Here is a 17273-nt window from a genome sequence, read left to right on the forward strand (position 1 = left end):
TTAAATAATATATATTTAAGAGTGCTCATGTTTTTTCACATCATGACAACTGAAATCAGGATACATGTATAATTCTTGGGAATATTATGGTTTAATTGGTGTTTTTTTCTCCCTTAATAGTACATATTTCTTCTTATAATGAATGACTTCTCGGCATCAATAAGCATATTTATTAAAAAGTATATACAAGTCGATGAACATAAAGTAATGCTTAGTTGTCTATTTTAAAACATAGTTTGGCTGGGCACAGTGGCTCACACCTGTAATCCCAGCACATTGAGAGGCCAAGGCAGGCAGGTTGCTTTGAGCTTAGAAGTTCAAGACCAGCCTAGTCAATGTGGGAAACCCCATCTCTACAAAAAAATACAAACGTGAGTCGGCCATGGTGGCGGGTGCCTGTAGTCCCAGCTACTTGAGAGGCTGAGGCAGGAGAATCACTTGAGCCTGGGAAACAGAGGTTGCAGTGAACCAAGATGCATCACTGCACTCCAGCCTGGGTAACAGAATGAGACCCTGTCTCAAAAATATATATATATTTTAATTTGCATATACTAAAATTATCTCTTTTGGTGTACGTTTCTGTGTTACGACAAATGCGTAGTCATGTATTAATCACCACAGTCAAGATACAGGACAATTCCATCATGCCTCAAGATTCCACATTACCACTTTATAGACAAACACTTTTCCTAGCATCAACGGTCTGCAGCACTGGTCCATTTTAGTCCCTCACGTTTTGTGTCTTCCAGAATGTCATATAAACAGAATTATACAGTATATATTCTTTTGAGCCTGTATTATTTCACTTGGCACAATGCACCAGATATTCATCTACATTGTGGCATGTATCGATTATTACCTAGTTTTTATTGCTGAACAGTACTGCGTTATATGAACATTAAAAAGATATCATTCACCACTTACTACACTTACATTGTTTGGCAATATTACGGACAAAGCTTTTATAAACATTCACATACAGGATTTTGAGTATACTTGTTTTCATTTTTCTTGGGTGATTATCAGAGTGTGATTTCTAGGTCTTAATGATACATATATCTTTAATTTCATAAGGAACTATCAAACTTCTTCGAAAGTAGTTGTAAAATTTTACATTTCCAGCAGCAATGTATGAGAGTTTCAGTTGCTCTGCATCTTTGCAAGCACTGGGTATCATCAGTTCTTTTTTATTTTAGTTCTTCTAATATACACAAAATAGCATCTCAACATGGCTTCAATTTGTATTCATCTGAGGACTAATAACATTGGGTATCTCTGTATGTGCTTATTTGATATCCATATATTTTCTTTAGCGAAGTATCTGCATATCTTTTGTCCATTTATTTAATGAGTTGTTTATTGTTGAGTTTGGGGACATATTTGTGTATTCCATATACAAACCCTTTGTCAGATATGAAATTTGCAACTATCTCATCCCAGTCTGTGGCTAGTCTTTTCATTTTTATAACAATCTCTTTCAGAGAACAAAAGGTTTTCACTTCCAAAAAGTCGAATTTGATGAAGTCATTTTTTGCCTTTTATAGATCATAGCTTTGCTATCACAAGAATTACTTGCCTCACTCAAAGCCAAAAATATTTTCTATGTTTTCATATGGAAATTTTATACCTTGGGGTATTGCAATTTGGCCTATGATCCATTTTGATGTTGTTTTATAGAGGGTGTAAAGTTTGAGTTAAGGTGCATCTCTAATTAGTAAATTACAATTGAGTAATTAATTAGAAACTAATTTTCAAAAGCATGTCCAGTTGTTCCAGCACCACACCATTCATTAAAAATACTAGACTTCCCCTTTTGAATTGCATTTGTACCTTCATCATGAATCAATTGACCAAATGTGTGCGGGTCCATTTCTGACATCTCTAGTCTTTTCCATTGATCTAACACTATACTTTATCACCAATGTGACACTGTAGTAATTACTGTAGCTTTATACTGTCTTGAACTCAGATAGTGAGAGTTCTCCATGTTCCTCTCTTCAAAACAGTGTACTATTCTACTACTTCTCCCTCTCTATAAAAATTTTAACAGCCAACCAGTCACGGTGGCTCATGCCTGTAATCCCAGCACTTTGGGAGGCCAAGGCGGGCAGATCACCTGAGGTCAGGAGTCTGAGATCAGCCTGACCAACATGGAGAAACCCCGTCTCTACTAACAATACAAAATTAGCCAGACGTGGTGGCACATGTCTGTAATCCCAGTTACTCAGGAGGCTGAGGCAGGAGAATCACTTGAACCCAGGAGACGGAGGTTGCAGTGAGCTGAGATGGCACCACTGCACTCCAGCCTGGGCAGCAAGAGTGAAACTCTGTCTCAAAAAAACAAAAAAATGAAAAACAACAACAAAAAAAGTAACAGCCTGCTGGGATTTTGACTGAGAACTTATTAAATACATATACCAATTTACAGACAACCGATGTCTTAACAATATTGAATCTTCAATTCATGGGCACAGTATATGTCTCCACTTATTTATGTCTTTATTGATTTCTTTTTATTACTGTCTTATGGTTTTCAGCATACAAATCCTACCAAGGATTTCTTCTGTATGTGTACAAGAGTGTAAATGTTACTTTGAGAATAAAATCCAAAATCCATTTATTCATTTCCTGTACAAAAGAAAGATTTTTGTACATTGATTTGGTATCCTGAAACCTCACTAACCTCATTTTATTAGTTGTAGGATCTTTTCTCAGATTTCTTGGGATTTTGTACATTAACAATTATTAAAGAGAGGCAATTATTTTTCTTCCTTTTCACTCTGTACACGTATTATTTCTTCTTCTTTCCTCAGTGCACTTGCTAAGGCTGCCAGTCTGACTTTGTATAGGAGTGGTAACACAGACATGCTTGCTTTGTTCTCAGTCTTAAGGAAAATCTACTGAGTCTGTCACCATCAAATATGTTAGCTGGAGGTTTTATTCATGCCTCTTATAAGCTTAAGGAAGTTGCCCCCTACTCTTTAAGAGTTTCTATCATGAATGACTTTTGAACTTTGTCTAATGCATTTTCTCATCAATTAGGACGATAATAATTTTTCTTCTGTAGTCTATATGGTAAACTACTTTGGTTCATTTTTGATTGTTGAAATAACTTTACATTTCAGTAGTAAGTCCTACTTTGTCAAAATGTATGCTTTTCATATATATATAAAAATTCAATTGCATAACTTTTTTTGAAGATATACTATATAGACTATATATTACATATATGTGTGTATATGTATATATACATACATATATATATCACCTCTTATAGTCTATAAATCATGTAGTCTATAGACTATATATGGCCTCCTAAAGCATATGGGGAATTCTCTTCTTTTTTACTGTCTCAAAGAGATTGTGATGAAATGGTATTAATTCATTCTTAAATATTTGGTAGAACTTCACAGTGAAAATGTGTGGGCCTATATTTCTTCTTTATTATTGGGAGGTGTTAAAACAACAATTCAACTAATCTAATAGGTATTAAATGAAGAGCCAATGTCAAAACAACATATGCTTTGGATGAAATAAATAGTACATATTGTAATGATGAAGACAGCTAAAAGAAATAATGAGAAAAAATATTACATGTGGGACAAGATGACCCTTTATTGTGGAAACCTGCCCTGTACATGGTAAGATGTTCAGTTCGCATCTCTGAACTCTACCCACCTTATGCCAGGAGCACATCCCAAGTCCCTCAATTATCATAACCAAAATGTCTCCTGACATTGCCAAGTGTCACTTAGGGTGGTAGGCAAAAGTAATCCAGTTCAGAGCCATTACTATAGAGGCTTTAGGTTCAGACTGAGCTAAGTTTTGATTTCATGAATAGCTTCAAGATATTATACAACTTATTTAACCCTTCTAATCCACAATTTTCTCCTCTGTTCAATGACGATTACTATACTATTCTTATAAAACTATCGTAAAGATTAAATAAGTTAATGCATATAATATTTAGAATGGTAATTGATAAGCACTCGAATAATGGTAGCAATTATCTATTAAGGAATGAGACAAAGCACGAAGGACAACTGAATAAAAGAACTAACTGCTCATGGAAGAAAGGTGGATAAAGTAAACATAAGTAATACTTCAAATGTGTTTGGAAAATAGTTTTACCTTGAAAAATTGCATTTCTAAATGAAAGAATTCATTGCTCCAGAATAAATTGATAAAGTATAGGGAAAGTTAGGGAACCAGATCAAAAAAGAAGAAATAAATGTGCTCTATTTCCTAACTCATAATTTGAAACAAAAGTCATGCTATGGATGTTTATTAATGACCATATATAAACATTTTTGGAAAACTTTAATTCACCACTTATGGAGTTAAAAATAAGATTTCTTCCTTCTAAATCAATGTAGAAGAATAATAAAGGCCAAAAACTAGTCCAAATTACAATAGAAAATTGAATAGAAATACAGGAGACAATAAAAATCAGAAAGCATAAAATAAGAGAGAACACTTTCCATGTGTGATGATTGTGACAATAAATTACAGATGATACAGGATTAAAGTAACAGGGTTAAATTAAAGCTTTTTACAATAATCATACAAGTACAAACTAGAAAACCAAAGAAGAGGGGCACACAAGTTAAAAGATGGCTAGATTGAGAAGTGACACCACCATGAGACTGGAGTAGGAAATACCAGTCTTCATCTTCCCTGCCAAAAATAAAATATAGACAGCAATTTACAAATCAAAAAAGCCCTAGCAGGGCTCAAGGGCCTATTAAACAATCTGCAGCAACACAATGAAGCAACACAGATAATATCTAAATAGAAAGGCTAGAAAGGATCACTGGTGAGATTAGCATACCTGAGACACCAGGGGATGGCTAGGAACAAAGAAAAAAAGCACAGGTTACCAGTATCAGCCATGCAGCAGGAACTATCGTGGTCCCCAGTGGCCTGCTCCACAGAGGACACTAGAATGTTTTGCCACTGAGGTAACCAACCAGTTACTGCCAGGGAATCACAGAAAGAGAGATGCAGCTGCATTCCCCATAACCTTACTATTAAGCCACTATGATAAAGGAGCTGCCATTTCTCCCAAACCTACATGTGTCTTGAAGCCTGAGCAGCGGCTTTCTTGTGAGTGTCCACCAGACTCAGGCTATGTAACTGTGCCCACCCATGTCTCAGACACCACAGTCATCCTTGTAGTGAATTAGTTCACTAATTCTGGGCCTGGACCCAAGCTCTCACTGTGCATGTCTGTGTTCCAGGATTGGGCTAAGCTACATAGAGAAGTAGGCTTCAAAAAACCCTGTTTGTCACATACTATTGCCAACATAGTAGGAGAATTGACTATGCCCCACACACGTATGCCATTTCCAACCTGGATCTCTGAGTTGAAGTCCTTCAATACATGCCTGTACTTTAGGCCTCGGTTCCATGGCTGCTTCATGGGTACCACTCATTGGACATGGGTACCACTGCCACCATGAGCAGGCCCACAAACCAGACCCACTGCCAACAAGAATCCACTTAGCCACAGCTTCCCCAGAGGGAGAAAAAGAGACCAGGAGAATCTTAGCAGTCATTGCCACTGAAGATTCCAATAACCCTTGCAGCCAATGCAGACATTCAGGCCACTGAAGATCTCATAAATATTTACTGATATCAACTTCAGTTGTCAGAGCCAAAAGCAGCTATAAAGATGCACCCTCGCTACTGCCAGAACTGTTGCACCTCACCCAGCAAGCACCCATACACTCTACCATAGGAAAAAGTTTTTCCATCAGGAAACCAATCTATAAAGTCTGAAGGAGGTGACTCCTCCACCAAATATTCAAATGTCAGCAAAAGGCAACAAGAAACATGAAAAAAAAAAAAAAAAAAGGAGAAATATCTCCAAAGGAACACAAGAATTTTACCACAGATGACCTTAATAAGATGGAGACACACAAACTGCCTGACATATAGTTCAAAATAACTATTTTAGATAAGCTCAATGAGCTTCAGGAATACAGAGAAACAATTCATTACGATCAAATACATGACCAAAATGAGAAATTTAACAGAAAGATTGAAATTATTATTGTTGTTGTTTCTTTAAAGACAGGGTCTTACTATGCTGCTCAGGCTGGATTTGACCTTCTGTTTTCAAGTTATCAACCCACTTCAGCCTCTTGAGCAGCTGACACTACAGACACATGCCACCACACTTGGATTGATTTCTTAAAATACAATCTCCACAGCTAAAAAATAACAGATACAGTGAGAAATGCAATACAGAACATCAACAGAAGAGTGGATGAAGCAGAAGAAAGAATCTGTGAACTTAAAAACAGGTTATTTGAAAATATACAGTCAGAGGAGATCAAAAGAATACAAAATAAAGAAAGCTTACAGGATTCATGAGACAGCATCAAAAGAGTATATTTTTGAACATGAGAATTCAAGAAGGAGAAGGCCAAAACACTTAATGTAATAATAGAAGAAAATTTTCCACATCTTGAGAAATGTATAAATATGCAGGTATGGGAAGGTCAAAGGCCTCCAATCAGATTCTATTCAAATAAGACGACACCAAGACAAATTATAATGAAATTGTCAAGAATCACAAGGAAAAAGAGCATCCTGAAAACAGTTAGAGAAAAGCAGCATATCATTTAAGGGAGTTCCATTAAAGCTAGCAGTGGACTTGTCAGTAGGCACCTTACAAACTGGACAACAGTGGTATAATACATTCAAAGTGCTTAAGGAAAAAAAATATACCAACCAAGGATACTTGATCCAGAAAACTGCATCTTAGAAATGAAGAAGAGAGAAAGACTTTCCAAGACAAACAAAAGTTGGGAGAGTTCCTTACCACCAGACATATCTTACATAAAATGCTAAAGGGAATTCTTCATGATGAAATAAAATGATACTAACAAGTAACAAACTCATAGGATGTTATTAAGCTCACCAGAAAAGTAAGGACACAAATTCAGATTACTGTAATGCTATAATGGTGATGAGGAAAAACTTACATTTGTAGGGTGAAGGTAAACAGGTAAAACCATTAAACATATTAATAGCTACAATAATTTGTTAAGGGAAAACAATACAAGAAGATGTAAATTGTGACACCAAAAAAAACATTTGGGAGGAGGGCGATATGGAGCAAAAGTATAGTTTTTAATTTAATCAAAATTATTAGCTTAAAATTGCATTTTATAAGATGTTCTATGTACGACTCATGGTAAACACAAAACAAAAACCTATGGCAGACACACAAAATTTGTAAAATAAGGAATCAAAGCATACCACTAGAAAAAGCACCAAATCAGAAAGACAACCATAGAAGAAGAAAGGAAAAAAGGATCTTCAAAACAACCAGAAAACAATGTTTAAAGTGGCAGTGGTAAGTTCTTACCTATCAATAATTACCATGAATACAAGTAGATTAATTTCTCTAATCAAAACACAGAGTCCCTGCATGGATAGAAAGAACCACCTATACTGTATAGTTACCTAGCTGCCTTTAAAAGACCCAATTTATCTTTAAGAAAACAAAGATTGAAAGGAAAAGGGTGGGAAAAGATATTTCATGCAAACAAACCACAGGAAAGCAAGGGTAGCTATATTTACATCTGATAAAATATACTCTTGATATGGTTTGGTTATGTCCCCACCCACATCTCATCTTGAATTGTAGTTCCTATAATCCCCACATGTTGTGGGAGGGACCCAGTGGGAGGTAACTGAATCATGGGGCAGATTTTCCTGTGCTGTTCTCACCACAGCGAGTAAGTATCATGAGATCTGTGAGGCCTCCCCAGCCAAGTGGAACTATGAGTCCATTAAACCTCTTTTTCTTTATAAATTACCCTATCTTAGGTATGTCTTCATTAGCAGTGTAAGAACAGACTAATAAAATACCTTCAGTGTAACTTTATAAAATGAAACAAAGAAGATTATTCATTCATGATAAAAGTGGTCAACTGATCAAGAAGATATAATAATTAGAAACACATATGCACCCAACATTGGAACAGTTAATATATAAAATAAATATTAAGATATCTGATGGAGAGATTGACTGCAACAAAAAAAAATAAGGAGGGGAATTCAAAACCCCACTTTGAAGTACGGACAGATCATCCAGACAGAAAGTCAACAAGGAAACATTGGACTTGAATTTCACTTTAGACCAAATAGACCTAGCAGACATATATGGATCATTCCATCCAACAGAAGAGAGAACAGAGGAGGGGGCCCAGAAATAAATCCATACATTACAGTCAACTGATTTTCTGTAAAGATGCCAAAAACACACAATGGAGAAAGTAAGATCTGTTTAACGAATGGTGACGGGAAAACTGGAAATCAACATGGAAAACAAAATAGAACCTCACCTCACACTACATACAAAAACCAAGTCAACATGGCTCGAATATTTATATGTAAGACCTGAAACTATAAAACACAGGGAGAAATCTTCATGACACTTGTCTAGGCAAAGAATTTTTGGATAGGACCCCAAAAGCACTGGAAACAAGAACAAAATTGAAAAGTGAGATGACATCAAACCAAAAGTTTCTGCACATCAAAGGAAACAATCAACAGTAAAGTGGCTGCACAGGAGAAAATATTTTAAAACCATACATCTGATTACAAATTAATATCCAAAAATATGAGGAATTAAACACCAACAACAAATTTAAAGAAAAAACATAATTTAAAAATGGGAAAAAGCTAGAATTGACATTTTGCCTGAGACATATAGATGGCCAACAAGGGTATTTTGAAATGCTCAACATCACTAATCATTTGAGAAATGTGAATCAAAACCATAATGAGCTATCACCTCACACCTGTTAGAATGGCAATTACCAAACAAACAAAAAAGATAGAAAGTATTGGGAAGGATGTGGAGATAGGGAAACCTTGAACACTGTTAGTGAGAATGTAAATTACTACAGCCATTATGGTAAACAGCATGGAGAGATTCCTAAAAATAAAGCTGCTATCTAATTCATATTCCAACTACTGGGTATATATTCAAAGAACATAAAGTCAGTATACTGAAGATATATTTGCCCTCCCATGCTCTCTGCAGCATTATTCACAATAGCCAATGTATGGAACTAACCGAAGTGTCCATCAATGGATGAAAATATAAAAATTGGCATACATATACAATGGACTACTACTAAGCCTTTAAAAAAAATGCTGTCGTACCTGACAACGTAAGTAAACCTGGAGATCATTAAGTGAAATAATCCAAGAACAGAAAGATAAATACTGCATGATCCCAATTAAGTGGAATCTGAAAAAACTGAACTCACAGAGAATAAAATGGTGATTACCAGAGGCTGGGGTATGGAGGGATTGAGGAGCTAGTGGTCAAAAGAAAGAACATTCCATTTAAATAGGAAGAATAAGTTCAAGAGACCTATTATACATCATGGTGACTACAGTTAATAATTATTATATAACTAAAACTGTTTTAAAAATTAATGTTTAGTGTTTTCATCACAAAAAATAAGAATGTGAGGTATTATGTATGTTAAATAGCTTGATTTATTCACTCCATGATATATATATATTTATATCAAAACACTCATATAGAAGAGAAAAAGAAACTAGGTAGATAGTGAGGGTAAGAAAGTCCTTGATAAGGTTTTTCTTTTAATAAAAAGCAGCCCCAAAATCATTTTCTAACAAAGAGCAGCCTGTAAAATTGAGCTGCAGACATAGATAAGCAAGCTGGAAGCTTGCACAGGCAAATGCCAGCAGTTGTACCAATGGAAAAATACTACCTGGGATTAGGCATGTTAAGAATGGTGGCTCCATCTTCCCTTCTTTGCCAGCCACATGTACAGTAAAAAGCAAACAAGATGGTGCTAGCCAAATGGAAAGTCTATTTGCATAATAATATTAGGGTAGGGCAACCAGCCTTCCCCATGTGCTTTGCAAACGTCACACCTGAGAGGAGCAAATCTGTGAGACCTACATAACTCAGATACCTCCTCCTCAAGCCTGCATATAAAATCTGCTGCAGTCTGCCACTTTTCTCATTTTTGGACGCTTCTCTCTCTCTTGCAAGGAGCTGCTCTCCTCTCTTTATTCTGCCTTTTAAACTTTCCACTCCTTAACCCACTCACATGTGTTTGTGTCCTTAATTTTCTTGGTGCAAGACAATGAATCCTGGGTATTTATCCCAGACAACGATGCCATTTTAACATTATGTTGTACACCATAAACATATAGAATGTTTACTTATCAACTAAAAAAAATAAAAACCATAACTTTGTAACAGGCCCATATAATTGTAAACATACCAATTTGTAATGCGGAGATATAATTTAATTAAATTATCTTAATTGTGATGAAAATACTTTTGTGTTTTGTAGTATGAATTGAACAAACTAAACTTTAGTAAAATTTAAGAACGTACATTTAGCCTTAGCATGACACAAAAAATAATTTACAAGAAAGAATATTTCAGTTACTTTAAAGACTAAATGTAATTTAAATTTAAATTCAGTGTTAAGGAGGGAGAAGTCAAGATGGCACCCAAGAAGAGGACTGAGAGTAATGAGTGAATTTAGCAACTAAAACTGAAACATACAGGTTCTCACACTCGGACTGACTAGGCAAACAAATCAATCCACAGAGAATGAAGAAAAGCACAGTGGGGTAATGACCCACCCAGGGGTGGCACAGAGCCAAAGGAACCCCCAACCCCACACAAGGGAAATGGTGAGCGATTGTGCAAAGCTGCCTGGGTTTTTCTCCCATGGACCTTTGCAACCCCGGGATCAGGAGACTCCCCTCATGAGCCCACACCACCAGAGCCTTGGGTCCAATACACAATAACTTTCATATTTCTTTTCTCTTGAGATGGAGTTTCACTCTTGTTGCCCAGGCTGGAGTGTGATGGCGCCATCTCAGCTCAACATAACCTCCACCTCCCGGGTTCAAGCAATTCTCCCGCCTCAGGCTCCCGAGTAGCTGAGATTACAGGCATGTGCCACCAGGCCAGGCTAATTTTGTATTTTTCATAGAGACGGGGTTTCTCCATGTTGGTCAGGCTGGTCTCAAACTTCCAACCTCCCAACCTCAGGCAATCCTTCGGCCTTGGACTCCCAAAGTACTGGGATTACAGGCATGAGCCATGGTGCCCAGCCAACTTTGGTATTTCAGTGTTAGTATCTTACCAATAACCTTTTGAGAGGTGACAACATGCTAGCAGCCCTCACTCTTGGCACCTCCTCGGTCTTGGAGTCCACTCTGGTGGCATTTGAGGAGCCCTTCAGCCTGCCACGGCACTGTGGGAGACCCTCTCTGGGCTGGCCTAGGCCGGAGCCAGCTCCCTCTGCTTCTGGGGAGGTGTGAAGGGAGAGGTACAGGTGAGAACCGTGGCTGAGCTCTGTGCTCACAGGCCACACTCGGAGCTGCCGGCCAGTGCCACCGGCCCAGGGCAGTGAGGTGCTTAGCGCCTGGGCCAACAGCTGCAGAGGGTGCGCTGGGTCCCCCAGCAGTGATGGCCCACCTGCATTGCACTCAAATTCTCCCTGGGACTCAGCTGCCTCCCTGAAGGGCAGGGCTCCGGACCTGCAGCCCACAATACCCCAACTTCCCCCACCTCCCCCTCCTCCATGGGCTCCTGTGTGGCCTGAGCATCCCCAACAACTGCCCAAGGGCTGAGGAGCACGGGGCCCAAGGCACAGGACTAGCAGGCAGCTCCGCCTGCAGCCCCAGTGCCCCATCCACTAGGTGAAGCCAGCTGGGCTCCTGAGTCTAGGGGAGACTTGGAGAACTTTTATGTCTAGCTAAGTGATCATAAATGCACCAATCAGCACTCTGTGTCTACCTCAGGGATTGTAAAAGCACCAATCAGCACTCTGTCAAAATGGACCAATCAGCTCTCTGTAAAATGGACCAATCAGCAGGATGTGGGTGGGGTCAGATAAGGGAATTAAAGCAGGTTGCGGGAACCAGCCAGAAGCAACCCGCTCAGGTCTCATTTAACACACCTGTGGAAGCTTTGTTGTTTTGCTCTTTGCAATAAATCTTGCTGTTGCTCACTCTTTGGGTCTGTGCAGCCTTTATCAGCTGTAACACACTCACTGCAAAGGTCTGCAAAGGTCTGCAGCTTCACTCCTGAAGCCAGCAAGACCACGAACCCACCAGAAGGGTGAAACTGCGGACACACCATCTTTAAGAACTGTAACACTCACCGTGAGGGTCCACGGCTTCATTCTTGAAGTCAATGAGACCAAGAACCCACCAATTTCAGACACACTTTATCTATTGGAAGGGCTGTGTGGAGTCTCAGCAGAGTAGCTACTCAGACACACACAGAGAACCAGGAGTTTTACATATTCTGGCCCTGGGATCCCCAGTAAGGCAGGTGATCCATCTGTACATAGCCCTAGGAAAGGGGCTGAATCCAGGGAACCAAACAAAATCATTCTGTGGGCCCCACTCCCATGGCACCTCACAAGTTAAGACCTACTGGCTTGGAATTCCAGCCAGTCCACAGCAACATGCTGGAGTCTGTTCCTGTGGGAGAGGCAGCTGCCATCTCAGTGGTTTGATAGACTCAGCCATTCCAGCCTACAAGCACTGGAGAATCCAAAGGGTCCAGATGAGAAAGGGTCCCCCACAATGCAGTACAACTTCCTTGCTAGATCATGGCCAGACAACATCTTTAAGCAGGGCCCCAATCCATTCTTCTTCAATGGGCAAGACCTCCCTGTGGGGGCTTCAGCCACTTCAGCCAGTGTTATACACACAGAGCTCTAACCTCTCCCTGGTACAAAGCTCCCACGGAAAGGGGTGGCTACCATCTCTGTGGTTTGGTAGACTAAGCCATTCCAGCGTACCAGCACTAGACATTCCAAATGGTCCAGAAAAACAAAGGTTCCCGCTACAATGCAGCACACCTGCTCTACAAAAAAAGCAGCCAGACTGCTTCTTTAAGCAAGACCCTGATACCATTCCTCCTGACTGGGTGAGACTTCCCAACAGGGGTCTCCAGCCACCTCCTACAGGCACACTTAGGCCAGCAACAGGTCAATACCCCCCCTGAGATGGAGCATCCAGAGGAAGGAGCAGGCTATCCTCTTTGCTGTTTCACAACATTCACTGAATATGAATTGCTTTTGAGCTCAGGCAGAACATTTAGAAAAACAGCTAATAGAATACAAAGGCAAACTCGATATATTCCAAAAGATCAGTAACACGACGATTGTCTTTTTTGACCATATGCAATAAAGTATGAATAAAAAAATGAGAGCTGAAAATTACATATGTTTGAAAGTTAGTTGGCCGGGCGCGGTGGCTCAAGCCTGTAATCCCAGCACTTTGGGAGGCCGAGACAGGCGGATCACGAGGTCAGGAGATCGAGACCATCCTGGCTAACACAGTGAAACCCCATCTCTACTAAAAAAAAATACAAAAAACTAGCCGGGCGAGGTGGCGGGCGCCTGTAGTCCCAGCTACTTGGGAGGCTGAGGCAGGAGAATGGTGTAAACCCAGGAGGCGGAGCTTGCAGTGAGCTGAGATCTGGCCACTGCACTCCAGCCTGGGTGACAGAGTGAGACTCCGTCTCAAAAAAAAAAAAAAGAAAGAAAAGAAAGTTAGTGTCTTACCAACAACCTTAGTCTATTGGAAGAATAATAATAAATTTAAAAATACTTGAAACTGAATTAAAATGAAGACAGTACCTGTCAGAATTGGTATGTAGAGAGGCAGAGCAAGATGGTGGAATAGAAAGCATCACCAATGGTCCCCCTACAAGGACACCAAGTTAACCATCTACACAGCAAAGAAAAAAAATAACACCATTATAAGAACCAAAAATCAAGTGAGCACTCAAAGTACCTGGTTTTAACTTCATAGTGATGAAAGAGGCACTAAGAAGACAGGAATAAAAGGCCTGAATTACCTACACCATCCCTATCCCTTCCCCATCCCCAGCAGCAGTGGAGTCTCTGGGTCCCATGGGAGGGAGAACATAGCAATTGTTAGGCACTAAACTCAGTGCTGGCCAGGCATGGTGGCTCGTGCCTGTAATTCCAGCACTTTGGGAAGCCAAGGCAGGTAGATTGCTTGAGCTCAGAAGTTCAAGACCAGCCTGGGAAACATGGTAAAACCCTATCTCTACCAAAAACACAAACAAAAAAATGTAGCCAGGCGTGATAGCATGTGCCTGTGATCCCAGATGTAGGAAGGATGAGGTGGGAGGATTGCTTAAGCCTGAAAGGCCGAGGACGCAGTGAGTTGATATGCCACTGCACTCCAACCTGGGTGACAGAGTGAGACCTGAGTCAAAATATTAAATTTATTTAAAATAGAATACAGTAAGTGCTGTCCTGTTAGAACACAAACAAAAACAAAACCAAACTCAGCTGATGCCTGCCCATGGTGGGAGCATTTAAACCAGCCATAGCCAGAAGGGAATCACCTACCCCAACAAATTGAACTTTAGTGCCTGCAAACTTTGTCACTAAAGGCTACAGCACTCTATGTCTCTAAGAAACTTGAAAGGTAGTCTAGACCACAAAGACAGCAATTCATAGGTGAGTCTTAGTGTGGAACTAGGCCCAGAGACACTGGACTCAGGGGGAATGCAACGTACTGAGACAACAGCTGAGGTAAGTAAGGAAACACTGGTATTGCCCCTCCCCTAACCCCAGACTGCACTTTCAGCTCCAAAATAAATCCCTCCCTTCCACTTGAGGAGAGCAGAGGGAAGAGTGGAGAAGACTTTGTTCTGCCTCTTAGATACCAGCTCAGCCACAACAGGATAGTGCACCAGTCAGAGTCCTGAGGCCTCTGATTCAGGCCCTAGCTCCCAGATGACATTTCTAGGCAAACCCTAGAAGAAGGGATAGAAAGGAACCCACTACCTTAAAGAAAAAGACCCATTTCTGGCAGCATTTGTCACCTGCTAACTAAAGGGCCCTTGGGCCCTGAATAACCAGCAGTGATACCCAGGTACTACATCAAGGGCCTTGGGTGAGCCTCTGAGAATTGCTGGCTTCAGGTGAGACTCAGCACATTACTAGCTGTGATAACTACAGAGCAAAATTTCTTCCATTTGGGAAAAGCAGAGGTAAAAGTAAAGGAGACTTTATCTTGCACCTTAGGTACCAGCACAGCCACAGGAGGATAGAGCACCGAGTGGATACTTGGGGTTTCTGATTCCAGGACTTGATTCTTGAACAGCATTTCTGGACCTGCCCTGGAACAGAGGAAACTGCAGTGAAGGGTAAGTGCCATGACAGGCAATATTCATTAAAAGCTGACTTAAGAGTCCTTGGACCTTAAGGGAACAGTGGCAGGAGTCTGGCAGTATTCCTTGAAGCCTGAGGTGGCAGTTGGTAAGGGGTGAGGCTCATCTGCCTTCGAAAGGAGAAGGAACACTGGGAAGAACTGCATCTTGTGGTTTGAGTGCCAGCTTATCTGCAATACAATAGGATACCAGGTACAATTCTAGCGTTTTTTACTCTAGTCCCTGACTTTCAGATGGCACTTGTGGATCCACCCAGGGCCAGCAGGACCTTGCCATCCTGAAAGTAAGGACCCAGGCCTGGCTGTCTTTGCCACCTGCCGATTATAGAGTCACATGGCCTTCAGAGAACATAGGCAGTAGCCAGGGAGTGGTTACGGCAGGCCTTGAGAAAGGCTCAGTGATGTTCTGACTTCAAGTCTGCCCAGTACAGTCATAATAGTGGTGTCCACAGTGGTGCTTGTGTCACTTCACCCCAGATTTACACGGACCAGAATAGAGAGAGACTCTGTATGTTTGGGAGAAACTAAGGGAAGAGAATAAGAGTCTGTGCCTAGTAATCCAGAGAATTCTCCCAAATCTGGTCAAAGACCATCTAGGCAGTATCTCTATATGTCTGCAAGAACCATAGAATTACTGGGCTTGGGGTGCCCCTAAAGCATATACAGCTTAGACCACAACACTAAAGTTCTTTCAACTATCTGGAAACTCTTCCCAAGAAGAACGGCTACAAATAAGCCCAGACAGTGAAGAATAAAATAAGTACCTAACTCTTAAATGTCCACATACTGAAGAACATCAGATAGCATCAACACCATCCAGGAAATGAAGTAAATAAGGCAACAGGAACCAGTCCTAGGGAAAAGAGATATGTGATCTTTCAAAGGGAGAATTCAAAATAGCTATATTGAAGAAACTCAAATTCAAGATAACACATAGAAGGAATTCAGAATCCTATCGGATACATTTAATGAAAAAATTGAAGCACCTAAAAGAATAAAGCAAAAAATCTAGAGCTGAAAATGCAACGGAGATACTGAAGCATGCCTCAGAGTCTTTTAAGGCAGAATTGATCAAGCAGAAGAAAAAAACTACTGAGCTTGAAGACAGGCTATTCGAAGATACATAGAGAAGAAAAAAAGGAAAATAATAATAAACAATAAAGCATGCCTACAGGATCAGGAAAATAGCCTCAAAAGGACTAAGAGTTATAGGTCTTAAAGAAAAGGTAGAAAAGAGATGGGGAGAAAAGTTATTCAGTGGGATATTAACAGAGAATTTCCCTTACCTACAGAAAGATACAATCAATGTCCAAGTATATGAAGGTTATAGCACACCAAGCAGATTCAACCGAAAGAAGACTACCTCAGGGCATTTAATAATCAAACTCCCTAAGGTCATGGATAAAGAAAGGATCCTAAAAGCAGCAAGAGAAAAGAAACAAATAACATACAATGAAACCCCAATATGTCTGGCAGCAGAATTTTCAGGGGAAACTTTACAGGCCAGGAGAGAATGACATAACATATTTAAAATGCTGAAGAAACCATCTTTCACCCTCAAATAGCATATCTAGTGAAAAAATCCTCCAAACCTGAAGGAAAATAAAGACTTTCCCAGACAAACAAAAGTTGAAGGATTTCATCAATATCAGACCTGTCCTATAGGATATACTATAGGGAGCACTTCAATTAGAAAGAAAAGGACATTGGCCAGGCGCGGTGGCTCAAGCCTGTAATCCCAGCACTTTGGGAGGCCGAGGCGGGTGGATCACGAGGTCAGGAGATCGAGACCATCCTGGCTAACACGGTGAAACCCCGTCTCTACTAAAAAATACAAAAAATTAGCCGGGCGTGGTGGCGGGCGCCTGTAGTCCCAGCTACTCGGGAGGCTGAGGCAGGAGAATGGCGTAAACCCGGGAGGCAGAGCTTGCAGTGAGCCGTGATCGCGCCACTGCACTCCAGCCTGGGCAACAGAGCGAGACTCCGTCTCAAAAAAAAAAAGAAAGAAAAGGACATTGATA

General features: G+C 40.2%; 1 protein-coding gene across 1 annotated transcript in view; it reads left to right on the plus strand.

Annotated features, from left to right (window-relative positions):
- Nucleotides 1-17273, plus strand: part of LOC108542752 (protein unc-13 homolog C-like) — a 293581-nt gene that overhangs the window by 225915 nt on the left and 50393 nt on the right. Inside the window, exon 16 of the mRNA XM_017892917.1 lies at nt 15108-15229. The gene's annotated coding sequence lies outside the window, so the exon portion shown is untranslated. The remainder of the gene's footprint in view (nt 1-15107; nt 15230-17273) is intronic.

Source organism: Rhinopithecus bieti, unplaced genomic scaffold (genome assembly GCF_001698545.2).
Source record: "Rhinopithecus bieti isolate Rb0 unplaced genomic scaffold, ASM169854v2 scaffold_23721, whole genome shotgun sequence".
Classification (NCBI taxonomy): domain Eukaryota; kingdom Metazoa; phylum Chordata; class Mammalia; order Primates; family Cercopithecidae; genus Rhinopithecus; species Rhinopithecus bieti.